General features: G+C 39.6%; 1 protein-coding gene and 1 pseudogene across 1 annotated transcript in view; one reads left to right on the top strand and one right to left on the bottom strand.

Moving 5' to 3' along the window:
• The window catches only part of MACROD2 (mono-ADP ribosylhydrolase 2), a 1,539,224-nt gene that overhangs the window by 441,339 nt on the left and 1,076,335 nt on the right, over positions 1–21,550 (top strand). The window lies entirely within an intron of this gene.
• Positions 2,828–3,291, bottom strand: LOC108282624 (annotated as a pseudogene).

Raw genomic sequence — 21,550 nt, 5'->3', positions numbered from 1 at the left:
ATTCAGTGCCTCAAACTTTCATTTTAATGCCTTAATTCAACTTTAATGGCTGTTTGTAGACTAAAGTTAATATCTGCAGAAAGTCGTCACTTAAAATAACTTACTATTTATAGAAAAAATATTATAAGGCACTTTTCATTCATTGAAGGTGATGGTTTACTCTGAAATTTGCACAGTGAGGATTGGAATTTTTGTTTTTGTTTATTTAAAACATTTAATTTGTTCTAGGGATGGTTTTAAATGCCTTATAGGTGATTACTCATTCAATTATGATAACCTATGAGAGAGGTATTATTATTATTATTATTTTTTACTTTACAGTAAAGGAAACAGTTCAGGAACTCAGAGAGGTTAAATAACTTGTCAAGTTGCACAACTAGTAAGTGGGTAGAGCCGGGACTTAATTCCAGGCTGTCTGGCCCGCAGAGTTTCCGCTTATGCCCCCATGCACTGGTGCCTCCTGCAGCACGTCAAAGAGTTTACCAAGACGAATGAGCTCAGATATTTGACTATCTAACCAGCCGTCTGTCTGCCCTTCTGGCCCTTCTAAGATGTCAATGTTTCTTATAAAATGGACATAAATACCTGATGAGACAAGATTTGTATGGAGAGCCATGGGACTATCACCCCTATTCTAGATGCATACTAAAGCAACAGAAGAAGGCCACGTTCTCATTATGTGCGAGCATAATGAGAGCAGCAGCATAGCTGCTCTTTTTTACAAGCAGCTATGAAGCCATAATCCTATGCACATTCAACCCATCTTCCTATGAGATTAGACCATCAATCGTGGTCTCAGCAAAAATATTTAACACATCCAAATGAGAAGAAAAAAATCAGAAAAGTTTTAACGGGCTGGACACGGTAGCTCATGCCTGTAATCCCAGTACTTTGGGAGGCTGAAGTGGGTGGATCACTTGAGGTTAGGAGTTTGAGACCAGCCTGGCCAACGTGGCGAAAACTTGTCTCTATTAAAAATACAAAAATTAGCTGGGCATGGTGGTGTGCACCTTTGATCCCAGCTACTCAAGAGGCTGAGGCAGGCGAGTCGCTTGAACTCAGGAGGTGGAGGTTGCAGTGACCGAGATTGTGCCACTGCACTCTAGCCTGGGGGACAGAGCAAGACTCTGTCTCTAAAATAATAATAAGAAAATAAGAAAATAAAAGGTTTAACAAAGGGACTCTCTGGAGGAGGACAATTATGTAGAGGGACTGTGACATCCAGTTGAAGACAGACCTCCAATGGAGAGGGCTGAGGGAATTAAGTACCCAGAGTGCACCCTTCTCTTTTCCTACACTCTCCTGATGGGACTCCTTATTGGCCTACTGGATACCAGAGGGTGAGGGACACCATTGATGAAGTCCATAAAGGTCAGCCTCCAGTTGCAGAGCAGGGTGAAAAATGGGAATTGAACTGAGTGGACCAAAGAAAGATATTTGACAAATGTATCTTGCCTTTTTTGGCACATTACTCGAGCCCGTTAAGGTCTTCTTGATTTCTGGTTCCATCATTCAACACAGTGGTCCTCAAATCTAGTAGCCGCATCTCAGAATATCCTGGAAAGATCTTGAGAGTACTGATTTTTCAGGCCTACCCCAGAGGTTTAGTGAATCTCAGGTAAGGCTCAGGAATTTCTATGTGTTTTTTGTTGTATTTAGTTTCCCAGGCAACCCTAATGTAGCCAATGAAAACTCAAGTATCTGGGATCCCTCGATATAACCACTTGAACACAAGGCTTGTGCTAGATAGCTTTTTAGAATTTATCTTTGTCCAGAACCTCGTGAATATCCTACTGGGACTAGATTCGGGAGTGTAGAGTGGAATGCTGGGATTGCCTAGGGAGCTTTTCTGAACTTCAGTACCTCTTCCTGGGTTGGCCAAGCCTCATTCTGGAATCCTCTCACTACTACAAGTGAACTGCTATCATTGAAGAGGGAATGTTAAATCCTTCCAGTCTTCTAGTGCAAAAATGTTCTAGGACTCTAGATTTACCAGTAATCTTCTTTACATAGGATTATTTGACTTTTTGCATTACTTTTATTATTTGTATTTTCTCTATGTTGTGCTAGAATATTATGATAGACTCTGAAAATATTTTACTGGATTTGAATCATATCCATCAAACCTACTCACCCATCCTTCCTTCTTTTCTCTCTTCTGTAAGTACTAATTGTTCCAGGAGCCAAGCACATTCCATGCCTTAGGGATACCATAGTGTACAAGACAGCTGAGGTCCCTGCCGTCTTGTGCTTACCTTTCAGTGGGGGATGTAGACATTCAAAAAGTAAATAAAACGTGTAGAAAATTTTTTTTTTGTTTTTATTTTTTAATTTTAATTTTTTTTATTGCATTTTAGGTTTTAGGGTACATGTGAAGAACATGCAAGATTGTTGCATAGGTACACACATGGCAGTGTGATTTGCTACCTCCCTCCCCTTCACCTATATCTGGCATTTCTCCCCATGCTATCTCTCCCCAACTCCCCACCCGGCGCTGTTCCTCCCCTATTTCCCCCCAACAGACCCCAGTGTGTGATGCTCCCCTCCCTGTGTCCATGTGTTCTCATTGTTCAACACCCGCCTATGAGTGAGAACATGCGGTGTTTGATTTTCTGTTCTTGTGTTAGTTTGCTGAGATTGATGGTTTCCAGGTTATCCATGTCCCTACAAAGGACATGAACTCATCGTTTTTGATGGCTGTGTAATATTCCGTGTTGTATATGTGCCACATTTTCCCTGTCCAGCCTATCATCAATGAGCATTGGGTTGGTTCCAGATCTTTGCTTTTTTTTTTGGTTTCAAAGTTTTTTATTTTTTACAAATATACTGGAGAATCATGCATTGCTGCCATCATTGGATGAAATCTGGGGCCACAGGTCTGCACACTCCTTTGCTACTGGTCCTGTAATAGCAGAACCTTTCATCTTGCCTTATTATTCACTGTGACCCCTGCATTATCTTCAAAATAAATAAATGCGCCATCTTTTCTGCGGTATGACTTTAGTTGTTGAATGACCACTGCTGGATGTACCTTTTTTCTAAGCTCTGGTTTGCCTTTCTTGACTGTGGCCATCACCATGTCACCCACACCAGCAGCAGGAGGTCTGTTCAGCTGTCCCTTGCTCCCCTTCACAGAGATGATGCACAGGTTTTTGGCTCCTTTGCTGTCGGCGCAGTTGATTACCGCTCCTACCGGAAAACCCGAGGAAATCGGGAATTTCGCACCAGAGGACCCACCACGTCCTAGCTCCGACATCTTGAACACCGGAAAGAAGGAAAAAGGAAGTAGATTTAAAGGACACTGGGATATGAACTTTGATGCCCCACCCCACAAAAAATATTTTTAATATGGGTATGTGGTATAAAGAAAACAAATGCTACCCGGCGTGGTGGCTCACACCTGTAATCCCAGCACTTTGAGAGGCTAAGGTGGGAGGATTGCTTGAGCTGAGGAGTTCAAGACCAGTTTGGCCAACATCCTAAGATCCCATCTCTTAAAAAAAAGAAAAAAAAAGGGATATGGTGAACTGTAGGGAGTAGGTGGGATGGAGGCAGTTGCTGGGAGGGCCTCTCGAAGAGTACATAGGAGCTGAAAACTGCAGCTCAAAAAGGAGCCAGTCTTGCAGAGATCTGGGAGAAGAGTGTTTGAGGCAGAAGGAGCAGCAAGTGAAAATGCCCTGATATAGGAAAGAAACTTCAGAATTCAAGTAATGCAGGGAGGTCATTTCAGAGTGACTTGTCCTTATTGATTCTGTGCTGACCAGCGAAGAGATACTTCCATCTGCTCTGGGTCCCATAAACTACTCTTCAAATGGCAGCTGAAAATGTTTCTCTGTCCCTTCCCCACAAGCTTTTAGCCAGCCCATATTTATATATGCCTGTAAAAGATTAGAATAAAATAAATACATGAAAGCTGCTGATAAATCAAAGCTTTGCTAGTAAACCTTCGTAGCTCGCTGTCCTCCAGGAGCTGATCCAGGTTATATGGAATGCGAAGCTTTTACAACTTTAAAGGTCCTTTCAAAAAAAAATTCCAAATAAAATATTGTTGTGGCCTCACTCATGCAAGGAAAGGGCCCAGGAACTTCAGACTAATTGGTTCCATGGTAAATTCACCTGTGCCTGGCACCTGTCTTTAGATAAGAGACTGAGAATGACCAAGAATCAAAATCCACGGAAAGCTGTAAGCAGGAGGCAGTGAAAAAGCAGGTACTTCTGTGAATAACCAGAGCTCTCATGCTCTTCTCCATGTAAGCTAGTGAGAAGACGGGGAGGAAAACTTGTTTAGATTTAACTGTGCAGTTATTATGGCAATCACTAAGAGAGGGACAGGAGGAAATAAAAAGATACAGGCTGCTATTTTGTGTTTTGTAAGGAGGCTGCTAAAGGAAGCTTCAGGCAAGTAAAGGAAGGTAGGCTAAGTAAATACATTGGAAACAAGGTGAAATGGAAACTGCTGAAAGAGGTAGAGGTGGTCAGGACCATGCCAGTGTGGGAGGTCAGGAGAGTGTGGACATTGTGTTGGTGGGCGCAGAAGAGCAGGACTCTGACATGGGACGATGGAGGTAGCACAGGCCGAGATGAGAAGGTCTGGGAGTGGAAGTGCAGGTAGGTGGTGAAGGCAGTTAGAAAATGTGGTAGGGGGTGAGTGTGCAGGCAGAGGAGGAAAGATGGTGGTGGTAGTGGTTGTAGGGCAAAGTTCAATTTCATTTGGGCCTATGGAGATCCATTCTTCCTGCCTTGTGTGAAATGTTTTGTTGCATAATTACTTCTGAGTCTCAAAAAATATTCTTATGAGTAATGGGGAATCAGTCATCTCTTACATTATCAAAACAAAGACTTACCTTAATCACAAAATTCTCAGACTGTGGTCCAGTTTGGGTCCAGTGTTTTGACATTTGCTTTCCAGGCAATAATAATGCGGTAAGTTTATTTTTTTGAGGTACATGTCATAATCTAATACATTCATATAATTTGTGAAGAACAAATCAGTGTAATTGGGAGATACATATAATCTTAAATATTTGTCTTTTTGTCTTTTTAATGCTAGAAACAGTCAAATTATTCTTTTAACTATTTTAAAACATAATAAATTACTGTAAACTGTAGTCATCCTATTGATGTATGAATCACAAGGTCTTATTTCTTCTGTCAAACTGTATATTTGTACCCATTAATCAGCCTCAATTTATCCTCCCTCTCCCTTACCCTTCCTAGCCTCTACTAACCACCAGTCTACCCTATCTTCATGAGATCCACCTTTTAGCTCCCATGTTTGATTGTTAACATGTGATATTTGTCTTTCTATGCTTGGCTTATTTCACTTAACACAATAACCTCTAGTTCCATCCATGTTGCTGCAGATGACACATTCTTTTTTATTGGATGAATAATGTTCAGTTGCATACAAATACCATATTTTCTTTCTCCAGTCACTAATTGATGGGTGCATCAGTTGATTCCATATTTTGGCTATTGTGAATAGTGCTGCAATGAACATGGGAGTGCAGATACCTCTTCATTATATTTATTTCCTTTCTTTTGGATATATGCCTAGTACTGGAATTGCTAGATCGCACAGTAGTTCTATTGTTAATTTTTTCAAGAACCTCCATGCTATTTTCCAGAGTGGATGTACCAATTTACATTTCTACCAACAATGTATAAGGGTTTCCCTTTCTCTGTATTCCGTTATCCCTGTCTTTTTGATAATAGCCATTTTAACTGGGGTGAGAGGATATATTATTGTGGTTTTGATTTGCATTTCTCTGATGATGAGTCATGTTGAACATTTGAAAGCACTCATACCTGTAATTCTAGCATTTTGGCATTTTGGGAGGCCAAGATGGGTTGATCACTTGAGGCCAGGAGTTCGGGACTGGCCTGGCCAACGTGATAAAACCTCGGATTTAGTAAAAATACAAAAATTAGCCAGGCATGGTGGCATGTGCCTGTAATCCCAGCTGTTCAGGAAGCTGATGCAGGAGATCACCTGAGCCCAAGAGGCAGAGGTTGCAGTGAGCCAAGATCATGCCACTGCACCCCAGCCTGGGTGACTGTCTCAAAGCAAAACTAAACCAAACAGAATATGTGGTCAGGGAGAGAGATTTCTTCTAGAAAATATTCTTTCTTCCATGACTTATAACAAATCAAGCCATCCACCTTCCTCAGCCTCCCAAAGTGCTGGGATTACAGGTGCATGCCCCTGCACCCTGCCAACATTTTGATCTTCTGTAGGCACTCTTAACAGTGTGTTGCTTTTTTCTTGCTTTTCAAGCCTGCCAGGTGGTCACTTATTATCTATCATTAAATATCTGATATCTATCATTTTCTGCTTTTAAAATATGTTCCTCATATATACTAAATGTCATATATAAATTAAAATGACTTTTCTTAAATGTCAACTTGTTAGGACATATATGTAATTCTGAAATAGAATAGTTGCTGCCCTCCTGCTCCTCCTCCTCCTTTTCTTCCTCTTCTTTCTCCTTCTCCTCCTTTTTTTTCCCTCCTTTTTCTTCTCCTTCTTCTCCCCTTCCTCCTCCTCCTTTTTCTTCTTCAGATATTTGGGTGTGCTCCGAGGTGTATCACCTTGATGAAATCTAAACCAAACAATTTGTGGTCAGGGAGAGATTCCTTTTAGAAAATATTCTTTCTTTCAGAATATGTAACAAATCAAGTGGCTGCACAGCTGTTGTGTGGGTCAGCATTGATGACAGCTTCATGAATGTTAACATTGAATGTCCCATGTCTGCTGGAAATCATCATAAGCCCCTGAATGTGGGTTTTAAAAGGCTTATGGTATGTTCAGGCATGACTGCGGACTGAATGTCACATCTTAGATTTATACATATAAGCCTATATTTTTAAAAAGAGTAGAAAACTATTTTATGTGTTTGTTTCTGAATGTTCAAGCGTCTTGCTTTATCTTTCCACTCTACCTTCTATCCTGTCTACTTTAACAGATAAAATAATTTGCAAAGACGGACAGCCATTTCCTTGCCAGGGTACAATCCAGTGTGGGGGATTTCTAAATGCTAATTAATTCCAACCTCAACTATTTTACCTGCTCTTTCAAAGGCTGGCAGCTTGTATTCGTCACCTGAATGACAGCTGTTTCTAACCTCTTTTCCCTGAAAAGAAATAATGAAATTAAATAAACCTTTTGTATGCTAATCACTGACATTCTGAAGAGACAGTTGAAAAGCACTCAAGTGTGAGTCTAACACAGACTTGAAGAACTGAAAGTCTTTGTCTACACCAACCAGTTGTTGAATTTTGACCAGATATTTGTGAAGTGTAGAGAGAAAGACTTGCAGGCGATTGGTGAGACAGTGTTATTGTAAGTGAGAGAATAATTAAAAGCAACTTTAAGTATATTAAATGTCTACATTTAAGCAAGTTGAGCAGTATACATTTTTATTTAAATTTTATAGTACATAATCTTTTTCATTTTTTTTAATCTGGTGAATTTTCTTCCAAGTCAATGGACAGGTAGAAAAAGCAAGGCTTTATAATTTTTTTAAATTTTGTTTACAAGCTGTTTTTGCGTTAGAGTTTATTGTCTACTTAATTATCACATCATAATGGTTGATATATTACTTCCCAATCAGCGCTATCCTTTGCCAAAATGTATTTTATTTCTACTATAATTTCAATTTCTGCTTTTTACAGTAATAATTGGAGTTAAGAGCATTTGACTGATTCCTCCTAAACAAAGTAAACTCTATGTGAGGACCATCTTCTTATATAGTAAACATGCACACAGACAGTTTTGGAAAGGATTATTTAACCTTCATGGAGGATTAACATGTAAATATCAACAGTAGATTATGTTTCTTGATTTGTTTAAAGGTACCTACCGCTGAATGTTTTCTCCTGCATGTTCCCGACTTTCTATAAGACCCAAGATAGTATTGTTTAGTCAGAAGTTGTAGATCTCTCAGAGTTCATGCATCTCATTAATTCAAGTTGCTTTGATGTTGCCTACTTTTCTTACAAGAGGATATGTTTCTTTTTATTGTTGTTTTAAGGTTATTATCATTCAGCAATTTTATTATCATATGGTAAAATGTGACCTTTTGGTGCTCCGTCTATGAATTTTTACAGTCATATAGATTTGTGCAATTAGTCACTATCACAATCAGATTATAGAAGAGTTTTATCTTTCCCCAAAACACCTTTGTGCTATCCCTTTATTGACACCTGCTCTCCTCACCCCTAACTCCTGAGATGGTATTTTTGTGATGTTAAAATATAAAGAAGAATGAGAAGGAGGAGGAGGAGGAAGAAGAAGGAGCAGAAAGAAGAAAGGAATGGAAAAGAGAGGTAGGGAGGGCACGGAGAGGGAAGAAAGGAAAATTGGGGATGCAGCCAGGTGAAGTGTTCATTGGATCCTTATCAAGGATTGTATGTGTTACCTGAGACAGTATCTTCAATACATTTCATTCCCTTTTCTCATGTTAGAAGGTGAAGTTGTTCAAATGGTTTCTGCAGTCATCCTCTAAACTGGAAATGGTATACTGTGCCTTGAAAGTGAAGTTTGCCCCATTGATATCTTTCCTTGTCCTATACTGTCAGTGCTAGGCTTGTCTGCTGTCAATTTGACATCATTTCCATCTATGGGATGCAATGAAGAGGAACCAAGAAGCACATACCCCAGAGTCCTCTTTTCTTAATGGTTCTGAGTCCAGATTCCCAGTGAAGGGAACCAGGACGGGAGCTGGGAGGCGGAAGAGATATGGAGCCTGTTACAGCCGAATGTGTGGGCAGATGTGAGATTCCTGATGGCTTGCGAACCACTCACTTGACTGCTGCAGACAGTAATCACTGGTGGTACCTTTCCAGGGAATTTCCAGGGCGGTTCCCCATAAGCCACTGAGAACCACCACTCTGGTGTTGCTTCAGGTTGAGGTTTCTGGGTCTGCCTTCTCACCCTTCTGCCTGCCCTTCCCATAACTTCCACTGTGACATTTCTGTTCTTTATCCACTCTGGTTCACCTATCATTTGTGGAAACCCCAATTCCTGCATTAAACTTGCTATATCTGGTGTCTCTTCAAGTGACTTGGTTTTCCTGCACAAATCCAGCTTACTGAGCCCTGTTTTAAAGAGAAATTTAGCATATGTGGCCAGCATTTAAAAATGGGAAGATTTCTCTTTGAAGTCCTAATGGCCATTTTTCTTTTCCTTTTTTTGGAGACTGAGTCTTGCTCTGTTGCCCAGGCCATAGTGCGGTGGCATGATTTTGGCTTACTGCAGCCTCTGCCTCCTGGGTTCAAGCGATTCTCCTGCCTCAGCCTCCTCAGTAGCTGGGTTTTAACAGAGCTGGGTTCCACCATTTTGATCAGCCTGGTCTTGAACTCCTGACCTCAAGTAATCCACCTGCATTGGCCTCCCAAAGTGCTGCTGGGATTATAGGTGTGAGCTACCATGCCTGGCTGACTTTTCCTTTGAGAAATCGTCAGGAAATACTGGACCAGCATTCTGGACTGAAGACAAGTGTGTGGAGTTTATGAGTGGCCGCCCCCCTTAGAAAGGGTATGATTGTCCACTTTACCACCTAGCCTTGCTAAATAATATCACCTTAGTCTTATTGATTAAAAGCTTACCAATTGCAAAGCTGTTTTCTAGGAACTTCTGGGTATATGGAGATGTGGAAGAAGAACCCAATGCTTTCAAAGAGCTTTGGGGAATTAATTGAGGGAGACAAAAGGAAGTGTGTTACTGCCCTATGATGGCAAAGTACTCATGTGGAATGATCGCTTAAAGGAGGGTGAGAAAATAAAGTGAAAACATAAACTCACTAGCTCACTATTTGGGTATTTTCTTTTTTGAGACAAACGTCTCGCTCTGTCACCCAGGCTGGAGTGTAGTGGCTTCATCTCAGCTCACTGCAACCTCCACTTCCTGGGTTCAAGCAATTCCCTGCCTCAGCCTCCCACATAGCTGGAATTACAGACACCTGCTACCACACTTGGCTAATTTTTGTATTTTTAGTAGAGACAGAGTTTCACTATCTTGGCCAGGCTGGTCTTGAACTCCTGACCTCGTTATCCACCTGCTTCAGACTCGCAATGTCCTGGGATTACAGGTATGAACCACTGTGTCTGGCCTATTTGGGAATTTTTAAATTACTCAAATAGAGTTTTATGATGGCCTCACTTGGTATTAATACTCTAATTTTTGATGAAATATTAAATGTAATCCAGGCATGGTGGCTTACACCTGTAATCCCAGCACTTTGGGAGCCTGAAGCAGGTGGATCACCTGAGGTCCAAAGTTCAAGACCAGCCTGACCAACATGGTGAAACCCTGTCTCTACTAAAAATACAAAAATTAGCTGGGGATAGTGCTGAGTACCTGTAATCTCCAGCTACTGAGAACACAGAGGCAGGAGTATCGCCCGAACCCAGGAGGTGAAGGTTGCAGTGAGCCAAGATCACGCCACTGCACTCCAGCCTGGGTGACAAAAACAAAACTCTGTCTCAAAAAAAAAAAAAAAAAAAAAGAATTTCATAAAATATAAACTTAGTGAATGTGTTGGAATAAATGTAAATTAATCTTTTTCCAAGTAAGCAAATTCTCAAAGTATGTTTCTTTAGAGTATTTTTTGTTGATTGCTATTTCTATCACATATCTATATCTAAATACCAATACATATATGTATTTTTAATATATTTCAGAAAAAAATTTAAAATTTTTCTGCACTTAAAAATTTTCCAACATGTTGAATTTAAATAAAATACAAGTGGCATTATCAGGTTAATTGCAGATAAAAATAAATCCGTGGTTAGCATTGCTAAAATATAGACAAATATAAATCTTTTTCTTTCTTTTACTTTTGTTCTGCTTGGCGTTGCACAAATATGATAGCACACAATTTTTGAAGCAGGATTTTTTTTTTTAACTTTATGTTGAGATGTTTTGTGTGCTGAAATTAAAATATGAGAATAAGTAATTGATTATTGTAAGGTCAATGTCTGTTGATTTTCTTTTCCTCCAGGTAAAAAGAGACGTTAGTTTATCAGTTTAGAGAAAAGAACACAGGTGCTTCCTAGTGGCAGGCAATAGCACACTCCATGTAGGAATTCATAGATAAGCCTTTTTAAAGATTCTTTCTTTTAATTCATTTTCATGCAGTGTGATTTTTTTTTTTTTTTTTTGTGGAGGGAAGAAGTAGATTCAATTTTGTATTTTCCCCCAATGGCTGATGAAAGTATGGATAATGTCTATTTTGTTATGCATGTGAGGTGTATGTGTACACGTGTGCATGTACACATATATATATTTTGGTGGAGACACAAAGGACATTTATTTGAGCAATTCCAAACCTGTGTAAGTTTGATCCATTCCAGATGGCCAGATATCTGGCTGTGGGATCCTGGGCTCAGCCCATTTCTTATCTCCTAAATATCCCTTTGTACTTCGCTGAGAGTAGGGCATGTCTTAGAACTGAAGGAGTTTCCTGTTAGGACAGCTCAAAGATTCTCCAAGCAAGCTGGGGACAGTCAAAGTTGTCTTACAGAAAAGGTTCACATCTTTTAACAAATGTACCTGTTTGAAAAGTGCATTTCGCTCTGTAACAGTGTTTCTGGATTTGTTATAGAGGCAGAACAGTAAAGTGAAGTGATTCTGAACATTGGGAAGATCAGCATAATTCCATTTCTGACTCTGGCATTGGCCACAGGCCCTTGTGTATGCTCTGAAAACTAGCTGAGCCTCAGTTTACCTTCCATATGTGGGGGTGCCAGCAGTACCTACCTCACAAGGGTGTTGTAAAGAATAAATGTGATAATTTGAGTAAAGGATTTAGCAAGACGATTGATTCATAATAAGTGGTAAACAAATGGTAACTGATAGTAATAGCATTGGGGCTAAGGCATTTGTGCTAAGACAGTGAGGCTCAAATTTGAGTGTGCATCAGAGTCACCTAGGGGGCTTATTAAAACACAGATGGCCTGCCCCCCACCCTTCAGAGTATTGACTCAGGAAATCTGGGATTTTGCATTTTTAGCCAGCTCCCAGGCAATGCTAATGCTGCTAGCCCTAAAACGGCAGAACAACCACTGACTTAAGACATTCAGACTCCAGACTATTTCTTTTGGGCAGGTGAGGATTGCATTTTGGTCGTGTACCTGAGTGAAGGATCAGATGTGGGATTACATCTGTCAGCCTTGGGCAATGCTTCTAAAGCTATGATCCTGGTAGCTCAGTGCTGGCCCAGTGTTTATCAAGTGCAACAAAACTAGGAAGTCCTGTATTTGCTTATATCTAGCATTCAACAACTCACAAAAACTTTCTATCTTGTTTTTCACACCCTTAACTTTCAAGGAGCAGCTCACTGGCCTGATCCAGAGCAACTTTTTCCCTTCAAGTCATCAGAGAACTGTCACCAGCTGCCGCAATTCTGCCTTCCTTTGGCACAGGACAAATATGACATCCTCTGTGCCCCCACCAGCTGATTGCAGCTCTTTTGAGGAGTGGAGATTTTCTTTCACTCTGGTTCCTTTTTGGGAGTGAATCCGTTTCCCTGGATTTTGTCAGGGAGGGTTTTGGGTAAGCTGAGCAGGCATGCACTAATACTTGATGGGAGTGGGGAATGGCTGTGAACCAAATATTTTCACTTCTTCACACTAACTGAAACAGCTACCTTATCTGGTGACACGTATTCCAGTCAAATCCTTAACTAACTGTGGACCGTCCTCAAATACCATTTGCTTATTTTGGCTTTAACAGTGGGTGGCATCTGTCACTTATTGATTGTGACAGACCATTGCTACGTTCTTCACCTGCAACATTTCCTTTTATCTTTCCTAGGAGTCTATGGCCTGATAAGTGGGGTGGCAAAGATACTCATACAGTAACTGTTTCCAGCTGTTCTAATAGCAACACAGACCCGTCTGTCTTGTAGTGTTTTGCTGGTGGCTTCTGTCTACCAAACCTGTGGTGCTGCAGGCTCTAAAATAGGCCTCCCTGGGCCAAGAGCAGGGCAGAGAATTACAGAGAATCAATGGTGGGGCAGAGGCAGGGTAGGTGGCAGACAGGGGACAATAAGTAACTGGTATCTAGGGAAAATTTTAGGAGACAAAGGCTCTGTCAAGTGCCTAGCCAAATACAGGACTTTTGCTGAGTAACAAAACTAGTCTTTGAAGCCTGGATCATCTGAATCAAATTATAATCCTGCAATGGAGCATGCCTTCCTTTTAGGAGCCTGCAAAACAGGTTAATGTTATCACAAAGCAAATTGTGTGTGTAATCAGCATTGTCCTTTCACGAATATGAGTAGGTAGAACTGTCCAGGTGGGGAAGTGTTCTTTCCTCCATCCTGAGATATTCTGCAATGAAAGGTTAAGAGTTATTTTTAGAAATTCTGTACACTTTTCACTTAGATATACACTCAGCAGTAAGTACAACCATCAGAATTATGTTTTAGCTATTTGGCTTTTCTTTGCCCCCAGCTACACATTTAACCAAGACCAAAATGTTCACTTTAGTTCCAGAAAGATTTTTTTTTTCTTTGTGGAACAAAAATTCAAGTGACCTAAAAAGGGAATTGACTTTTAAAAATAATCTCCATATATCTAAGTTTGAAATGTTTAACTCTAATTAAAGTTCAGCATAGGAATGATACATTGTCATTTAGTAGAAGAAATTCGTCTTTAAAATAAGTGTGTTATTTTAGCAATTGCAAAGCGTCATCTTTCTGAAGAACAACTTCTCCCCTTCAAAGGCAGAGTTTTAATATTGAATTGCCTATAAATGTTCAAATGTGACTTGCAGGTCAGAAATCACAGTTTAAGTGGATTTGATGGATTTTCAGGCATAGTTTATAATGTGATTTTAGGTTACTACTTGTTTCAATTGAAACATCAAGCTAACAGTGAATAAAAAGTAATGGAGGCTAGGCACTTTGGGAGGCTGAGATGGGCATATCACCTGAGGTTAGGAGTTCAAGACCAGCCTGGCCAACATGGAGAAACCCCATCTCTACTAAAAATACAAAATTAGCCAAGTGTAGTGGCACATGCCTGTAATTTCAGCTACTTGGGAGGCTGAGGCAGGAGAATCATTTGAACTCGGGGCACGGAGGTTGCGGTGAGTGGAGATCATACCATTACACTCCAGACTGGGCAACAAGAGCAAAACTTCACCTCAAAAAAAAAGAAAAGTAATGAAGATACTTGTCCAAGATGATTGCCTGGTGAATTAGGCTCCTTTTGAGAAATATTCTCATTCTCATGGAAGCAAACATGACCTGACTCATATATTCCTGGTTTTATTTCCATATATTTGAGCACCTACTATGTGACAAGCGTTATGCTTCCAATATGTTTATATCTTAATTTGCACTTTGGCACAAGACTGATGTAATTGGGCATTGTTGTCGAGAGTGTCATTTAACCAGCATTTAATGCATCTTATCTCTAAGCTGTCCATCAACCCCATTATATTTTTATTGTTATTTCCACTTTATCTTTGTTTAACTGAAGCTCAAAGAAATCAAAAAACTTGATGAACGTCACAGAGTTAGTCCATGGTCAAGTTGCGGTTTCGACTCAAGTGCACATCAAGGCAAATGTTTGCACTTCTTGTCCCTTCTTGACCATCTCTAGGGTTGTCTATGCTGTTACTTCAGCTGATCTTTTGATGATGAGAAACATATTGGCTCCTAGTGTTTAAATTTCTGAAAAATCAAATTCTTGAAAACGTGGGGCCAGGCTGAAGAGACAGGGTCTGATTAGGGCAGATGGCTCCTAGGATGTATGCCATACGGCTGAGTTCTGTCATTCTAGGCTACTAGTATGGTTCACCCTGGAGTTCTCAGACTCATGCTGTCTTGCAGACACTGGTTGTTCATTGGGGACCACATTATACTACTCAGGTTCAGGGGAGATGATTCTTCCATAGATCTCTTCTATTGTGGGACTCAGGCACTCTTGCCTGGGTCTAAGGGAATGACTGAATTAAGATTGCAGGATTGAGAAGAAGCAATTAAATCTAAGATGTCATGGGATTTGGCAAGACATAAACATAGGGATTCTAGAATATTTCGTCAAAGTAAGAATAACCTGTGTAAGAACAGGGACCTGGTCTCACCAATGAACTAGCAAGACCTAGAAACATAGGCAAGCCCACGTTGGGTATTATTATGTTTGGTTAGGTTCATTGCTTCAGAGGGAGATACCTTCTTGGTGCACAGAAACTTCAGGGAAATAATATTCTAGTTTCAGGCTTATTCCTGGACTGCCTCTTGGATTTTAGGCTCTCCATTGAAGAGAATACCTGAAATTTTGGGAGAGTTGGCCTCTGACATTCTGAGAGTTATTTCCTGGGCATCTGAGATGTTGCCGGGCCTATTTTAGGGAGAATGTTTCGGTGAAAAACCTTGAGGTCAGGATAACGTGCTGTTACAGTCTGCAAACTTAGAAGTCATTAAAAGGCTTCTTGGTTGCTTGGTTGATTGAGGACTTAGTGGCCTATGGGACCTGGCTTTTATGCAAAGTCACCAGGGCATTGCAAATTTAGGACTAGAAGAGTGAGATACTTCCAGGGTATTTTCTTTCAGTACTAAGCCTAATATACAGAGAACCAAGGCAGCCCACTGACGACCAACAATCATCAGATTTCTCTCTTGCCTCATAGTAAGTTGGGAATGAGTCTTGAGGAAATGGATAGGCTGGTTGAGGGTTAGAGCCATGGCTTACTGCAGTGGTCTGTGGTGTTCATGAATGGGCCAACCCTGAGTGTATGGTTTCTGTTTAGGAAGTTTAGAAGCAGGTATCAGATCCCTATACATAAAGCTATTGAAGTTGAGGAACAAAAAATTCGGTTCTTATAGAAAGGGAGCATCAAGTAGGTAACTGGCCATGGATGTAAATGCAGGAGGCTGGTTATGAGTAAGCCAAGTACACAGCAAGACTTGTGTTCTACTCAAGCATGGTGACCAGATTCCATCTGAAGTACCTCCTTTGATCAGTGAGTAATGGCTTCTCAGAGTACTTAGTTGAGAAGGATTCTGAGGCTCCTTATCAGCTAAGTGAGAAAGGGTGTTGTGCTTGATTAGTAATGTCTGTCACAGTCATGATGTAAGAGACGGGTGGTGGCACATGTACACATATTTGTTACCCCTATTAAGCTTTGGAGGCACTGCTGTAGAACTCTGAAGTCATCACTGGCCCCCAAGACTGGACAAGACAAACCCATATACTGTGAATAAAGTATTGTGAATAAAGTAACCCAGCAACCCACTTTTCCATTGCAGCTGCTTCAAACTATCCCTATATTTTTCAAGCTCATGAAACTCTGACAATCCTCCATGCTTAAAAGATAACCCCTCTGGGCCGGGCGCGGTGGCTCAAGCCTGTAATCCCAGCACTTTGGGAGGCCGAGGCGGGTGGATCACGAGGTCAAGAGATCGAGACCATCCTGGTCAACATGGTGAAACCCCGTCTCTATTAAAAATACAAAAAATCAGCTGGGCATGGTGGCACGTGCCTGTAATCCCAGCTACTCAGGAGGCTGAGGCAGGAGAATTGCCTGAACCCAGGAGGCGGAGGTTGCGGTGAGCCGAGATCGCGCCATTGCACTCCAGCCTGGGTAACAAGAGCCAAACTCCGTCTCAAAAAAAAAAAAAAAAAGATAACCCCTCTGGCTTTCCTGAAAGGAAGGAAGCCATGTGACATGAGTTCCCCTGTGTCCCTGCCTCCATCACTCAGTGTCTCTTATCTTCCACCATCTTTCCTCCTGTGTTTTTCCATGACAGAGGATAAAGTGTCCTCCCTTCCCTTCAGGGCAGCTTCTCCATTTTTTTTTTTTTCCAGAGCCTATTACTCATCACTTAAAATAGCTGTTGTGGGGGAATAAGGTTTGCTTGGAAATGTATTCCTGACCCCAGAGGCCTCTCCCATACCATCCTGCCCTCCCCTGTGACTATAACTTACCAGTGGGCATGATTTTCACAAATTACTATTTTTCTTTGTTTCAAATTAATTTTGCTCTGTCATCAAGCTATCATATTACAGCTCTAATTCTTGCATGAGATTTGCATGATTTTGTAAAATACAGACAAAGAAAAATGGAAATTCAAGGGTGGTTCCCACCCCTTGCTGAGCATGTCTTGCATAGGTCTGATGCTGTTTAATTACATGAGTTGGAGTTCATAGTCAAGTGTAAAGAATGTGGATATAATGCTGCCATTTAATAGTTCAAAGGAAATACAGCTTAAATTTGTCATTAAAATTGTGTTCTGATGTATTTGAAGTGTTAAGGTCTATGCTCAGAACAAGGTCTTGAATATTATATTTTCAGTTTATTTGAAGTTGAGATTTTGAATTGTGGCTATGTTTTCTGAACTTGCTTTCTTCCTAAGTTGACCTTATGCAGGGAACAACTTATTAATATTTAAATAACTAATCCCAGTACTGTCTTCCTTCAAAAGCAACCCACATATCTCATTAGCAACTCACATTAGTATTGATTAAAAAGTTTTCTTGCTTACTTTTATAGTCTTTATTTAGCTGAGCTTTATAGTATTTGTGATCTATCATTGTATATATTAGTAAAAATATATTTTTCATATTTTATATATATACATGCATTCGTTTTTATACTGTAAGTTGCTCAGCTGAAAGTGGTTTTTAAAAATCATAAGTCTTCATAAAGAGGGAAGTAAAAGATTCAATATCTAAAATCATCCTTTTTAAAGGAACATGACATTCTTCTAAAACAATAGAAAATATACTCATTTCATATTCCTTTAAGACAGGGAAAAGAAAACAGTTCTATTCTTTAAAGATGTGAAGAGAGACAGGGAGCAAGAAAGAACAGCCAAAAACTACTTCTATTTTTAAGAAAAGAGGGAGAAATTGAATATGCTTTTTATAAGGGGAAGACACAGCATACAGAGGTATGTGTCAGACTTTCAGTAAAAACAAGCTGTTTTAATAAACCAGAAGAAAAAGGGCCTGATCATCTTATTTTATGATGAAATGATGCAATGCAGATAAACTGAACCTCTGAGTTAAAAATGTATTGGGTTCTTGGCCCTTTTAAGGATAGCTTTCACCTTTCCATAAAGTATGAAAGGTTCCTGTCTCCCATAAAGTTGTAACCTTAAAGAGCAAGTTGTTTTCATTGTTTAAAAAAGCTATAAAAGAAATAGAGAGTTCTCTGACCCATCAGATGTTTAGTTGTGGTGTCTGTCACACAGTATTCTGTCAAGAAAACAGCTAGCAAGGCTTGAACATAAGGTTATCCGAGGCCAACATCCCCTTTTGATTTCTAAAGGACTCGTTGTTACTCCTGGTTTTACAAATTGCAAATTAGGGTCTTAAAAAGTATTTGATGTTAGTTCACTGAACTCTTGTTGTCAGCCAATCCACAAGCAGAATTAACTGTCTATCATGTACGTGGCACTAGGATGGAGAAGTGGTAAAAACGGCCCTTAGTCTCAGCGTTGATGAGGTGAGTGTTCGTTTAGAGTGCATTTCACCAGCACTTCTTCAGTTTGATTGTTAATCCCTTTGGTTTCTAACTCTTAGAAGATATGCAAATGCTGAAGTCCTCAGGGTTCTAATGCAGTAAACAGGGATTTTTTTTTTTTTCTGTGTTGTTATGTGAGACACCTTAAGTCTAGATTGATGTTAAAACAAGTTTATAATAATGCTATTGATGTGTGAAAACAAGCTTTCTAAATGAAAATCAACACCTGGGACAGCTAATAAACTATTCTTTATAAACCTTTTGGTTGGAATTCACAGAGTGGTTGTTTCTTTTTGGTTGAAATGCTAAACCTGGCCATCTTTGGTTATCAAGAGGAATTTGATGATAAAAGATGTATATAAATACCACATTTGTTGGATATACTTATGAATCTTTGGCAAAACTAATTGTAGGAAAATGGAAAAAGGCTGGGACTTTTAGTCATCTGAGTGAACTTGAACATGATAAAAACAGCCTGTAGAAAACCTCATTTTTAAATCTGTAAAATGGACGTGAAATTCTATGTATATACACTGTATCTAACTACAGTTATAATCACCATCAGCTTTGCCCTTCTCTTCCTCTCCATGTTTAATGTTCCAGGGTCTAAACACCTCACTGCCCTCCACACAAGTTAGTGTTATTGTACATTGTGATGTGTCTCCCACTAGGTGTGATTCATGGTCTATCCAAGATAGAAGGCATACTTTTCTTTTCCCAGGCCTGTGTGGCCAAGAAGCGTTTCTGAATCATGTGAATTCATTCTGCAACCCCACCCACCAGTGTTCACCCTTCCCCCACTACTGCCCTGAAATCTCAGGGTTTTGAGTTTATTGCTTTTTGTCTTGTAGTGTCTAATTCTGCAAACAGCGCTCCCCCATCCCCAGCCCTGCAACTGCAATGCATTATGATTTCTTTTAATTTTTTATCAGTGCCTGAGCGTGGGGCCCCCAAACTATGGACTAGACTGTTAGAGAGCTGAAGGAGAAAGGGGAGAGAGAAGGAGTTCATCTGGGATAAATAAAAGAAAGAACTCTCAGGGAAGAAGAAGGACCCACAATTACTATTTCACAAATTTATGTGGACATTTCACGATGAGATTAACCACATTTAGAGTCCTAGACATTTTATTTTTTTCAGTCTGTTTTTTTCTGAAAAGAAACAGTTTTTACTGCTTAGCTGAAATACAGCTTTTAGCTGGTTTTTTTTTTTTTTTTAGTAATTCAATAACTTACGTGAAGTTCTTATTGATTTATATGATCTCTCATTGTTTTTAACCTAGTACTAAAATGGAAAACCTAGGCTAGCATTTGCTTGTACAACTTAGTGCATGGTTTAAGGAAGAAGGGGAAAAAGACCTTGTTTACTTACCCTATAACCTGGTGCTTACCTCTGAGGTTTATTTAACATGGCAGGTGGTGACAAACCGCTGCTTATGACATCTCCTGCAATGTAATTCACCACTCAATGACAAACGCTTCTGACAAATGGAAACCTGGTATTATTCTAAAACAGAAAAAAAAATATGAATATTATTTGGATATAAAATAGTAAAAATGCTTCTCTAAACGTGAAAAAATTAGACCTTTAAGGCGAGACCATATTATAAGTGGCAAAGATAAAACGGAATGGAATTTTTGTTTTCCCTGGAATTTTTTTCTTGTCAGTTGTCAGAGTAAATTAACACTCTTAGAAGCAGTCCTATTACCATGCCACCCTGTGCTGGATTTTGTTTTTTTTTTTTTGTTTTTTTTTTAGTAGTTTGACTTGTTAGTGCTAATTGAAAAACTATCTGGGAAGTTAATTGGGGGTGATACTAGTTAATTGTGACTGAGGACATAACCATGCTAATTATAGATTGTAGGTCAGATAAAGGGCTAGGCTTTTTACCTTTTGAATCTTAGCTAACTTCATGAGTTAGTTGTTTTTAAATCATAAAATTTTAGTGCTAGACAATTGCTAGAGGACAAGCGTAGCTTCACATTTAATTAGGGGGCAGTTGGAGATGTTGCTGTGCTGGGCAGTTGGCACAGGCTCCTAAGGGGGTAGTAAATCAGCAGTGAAATTAGGTGAGACTCACTACAAGAAGACACATTTATGTAACAGTTTTTCTCAGACTCAGTTGCATGCCACCTTCAAGATATTTCCTGCCTGCACTATTATTTACTTGATATTTTCCTCTAAGCTAATTACAGTGTGACTCTATTTGTACTTTGACAATAAGCAATAATACTCATAAATTCAGAGGCTGATGTTTTTTTTTAATTATACATTATAAACACATCATTAATGAAGTTTTTTCGTATGTTGCTGCTGAAGTGAGCACACAAATTTTTTAAAATTTAGCTTTTTTAATGTCAAAAAGAACTTGAACCACTTTTCAATACCTCACATTTTAGGATACATTTATATGATCTCTATATATGCTATTTATTTTCATAATTTCTTAGTTGTTTTTTTTTTTATAGTTTTAGAAACCCTGATTTTCCCCACATTTGTGGAAATTGGAAATGCATTTATGTATGTGTAATACTGAAAAGGAGATGGAAAGAAAACATGTTTCACAGAATTACTTCTTGGTCTGTTGTGGAATTATAATAGTGAGTACTAATAAGAACAGGCATGCTTTGGGGCACTGTATGGACAAGGCTTCTAGTGGCAAAACGATGAGAGGCTGAGCTGGGAGCAGGACTAGCTTGCCAGCCACAGCCCATTCCAGAGAGTAATAGATGGCAAAATAGCAGCTCTGATTGATTAGTAATGGCTGACGGCTATTTCTGTTGAGAACTCTGAGGCTTAGTCTGGGCTCAGCATGGAAGAATGCAGTGCTGATAGTCATGTCTGCCCCAGGCTGGAAATAGGCAGGAATAGCAAGTAACCCAGGGATTTGCCATCTCTCCACTGGGGGACAGAACCAGTGTGTAGCACTTCTTTGGCTATGGTTTTACATAGAAGTAAATATGTTTTAAATTATTTTGTTGTTGGAGCATTGAATTTGTCATCTATTTAATATATTCATCCTTGCTATTTTTTATGTGGGTGTATAATTTTATTGCACTATGCATCTAA

Source organism: Cebus imitator, unplaced genomic scaffold (genome assembly GCF_001604975.1).
Source record: "Cebus imitator isolate Cc_AM_T3 unplaced genomic scaffold, Cebus_imitator-1.0 Scaffold246, whole genome shotgun sequence".
Classification (NCBI taxonomy): domain Eukaryota; kingdom Metazoa; phylum Chordata; class Mammalia; order Primates; family Cebidae; genus Cebus; species Cebus imitator.
This window is presented reverse-complemented; position numbering and strand designations above follow the sequence as displayed.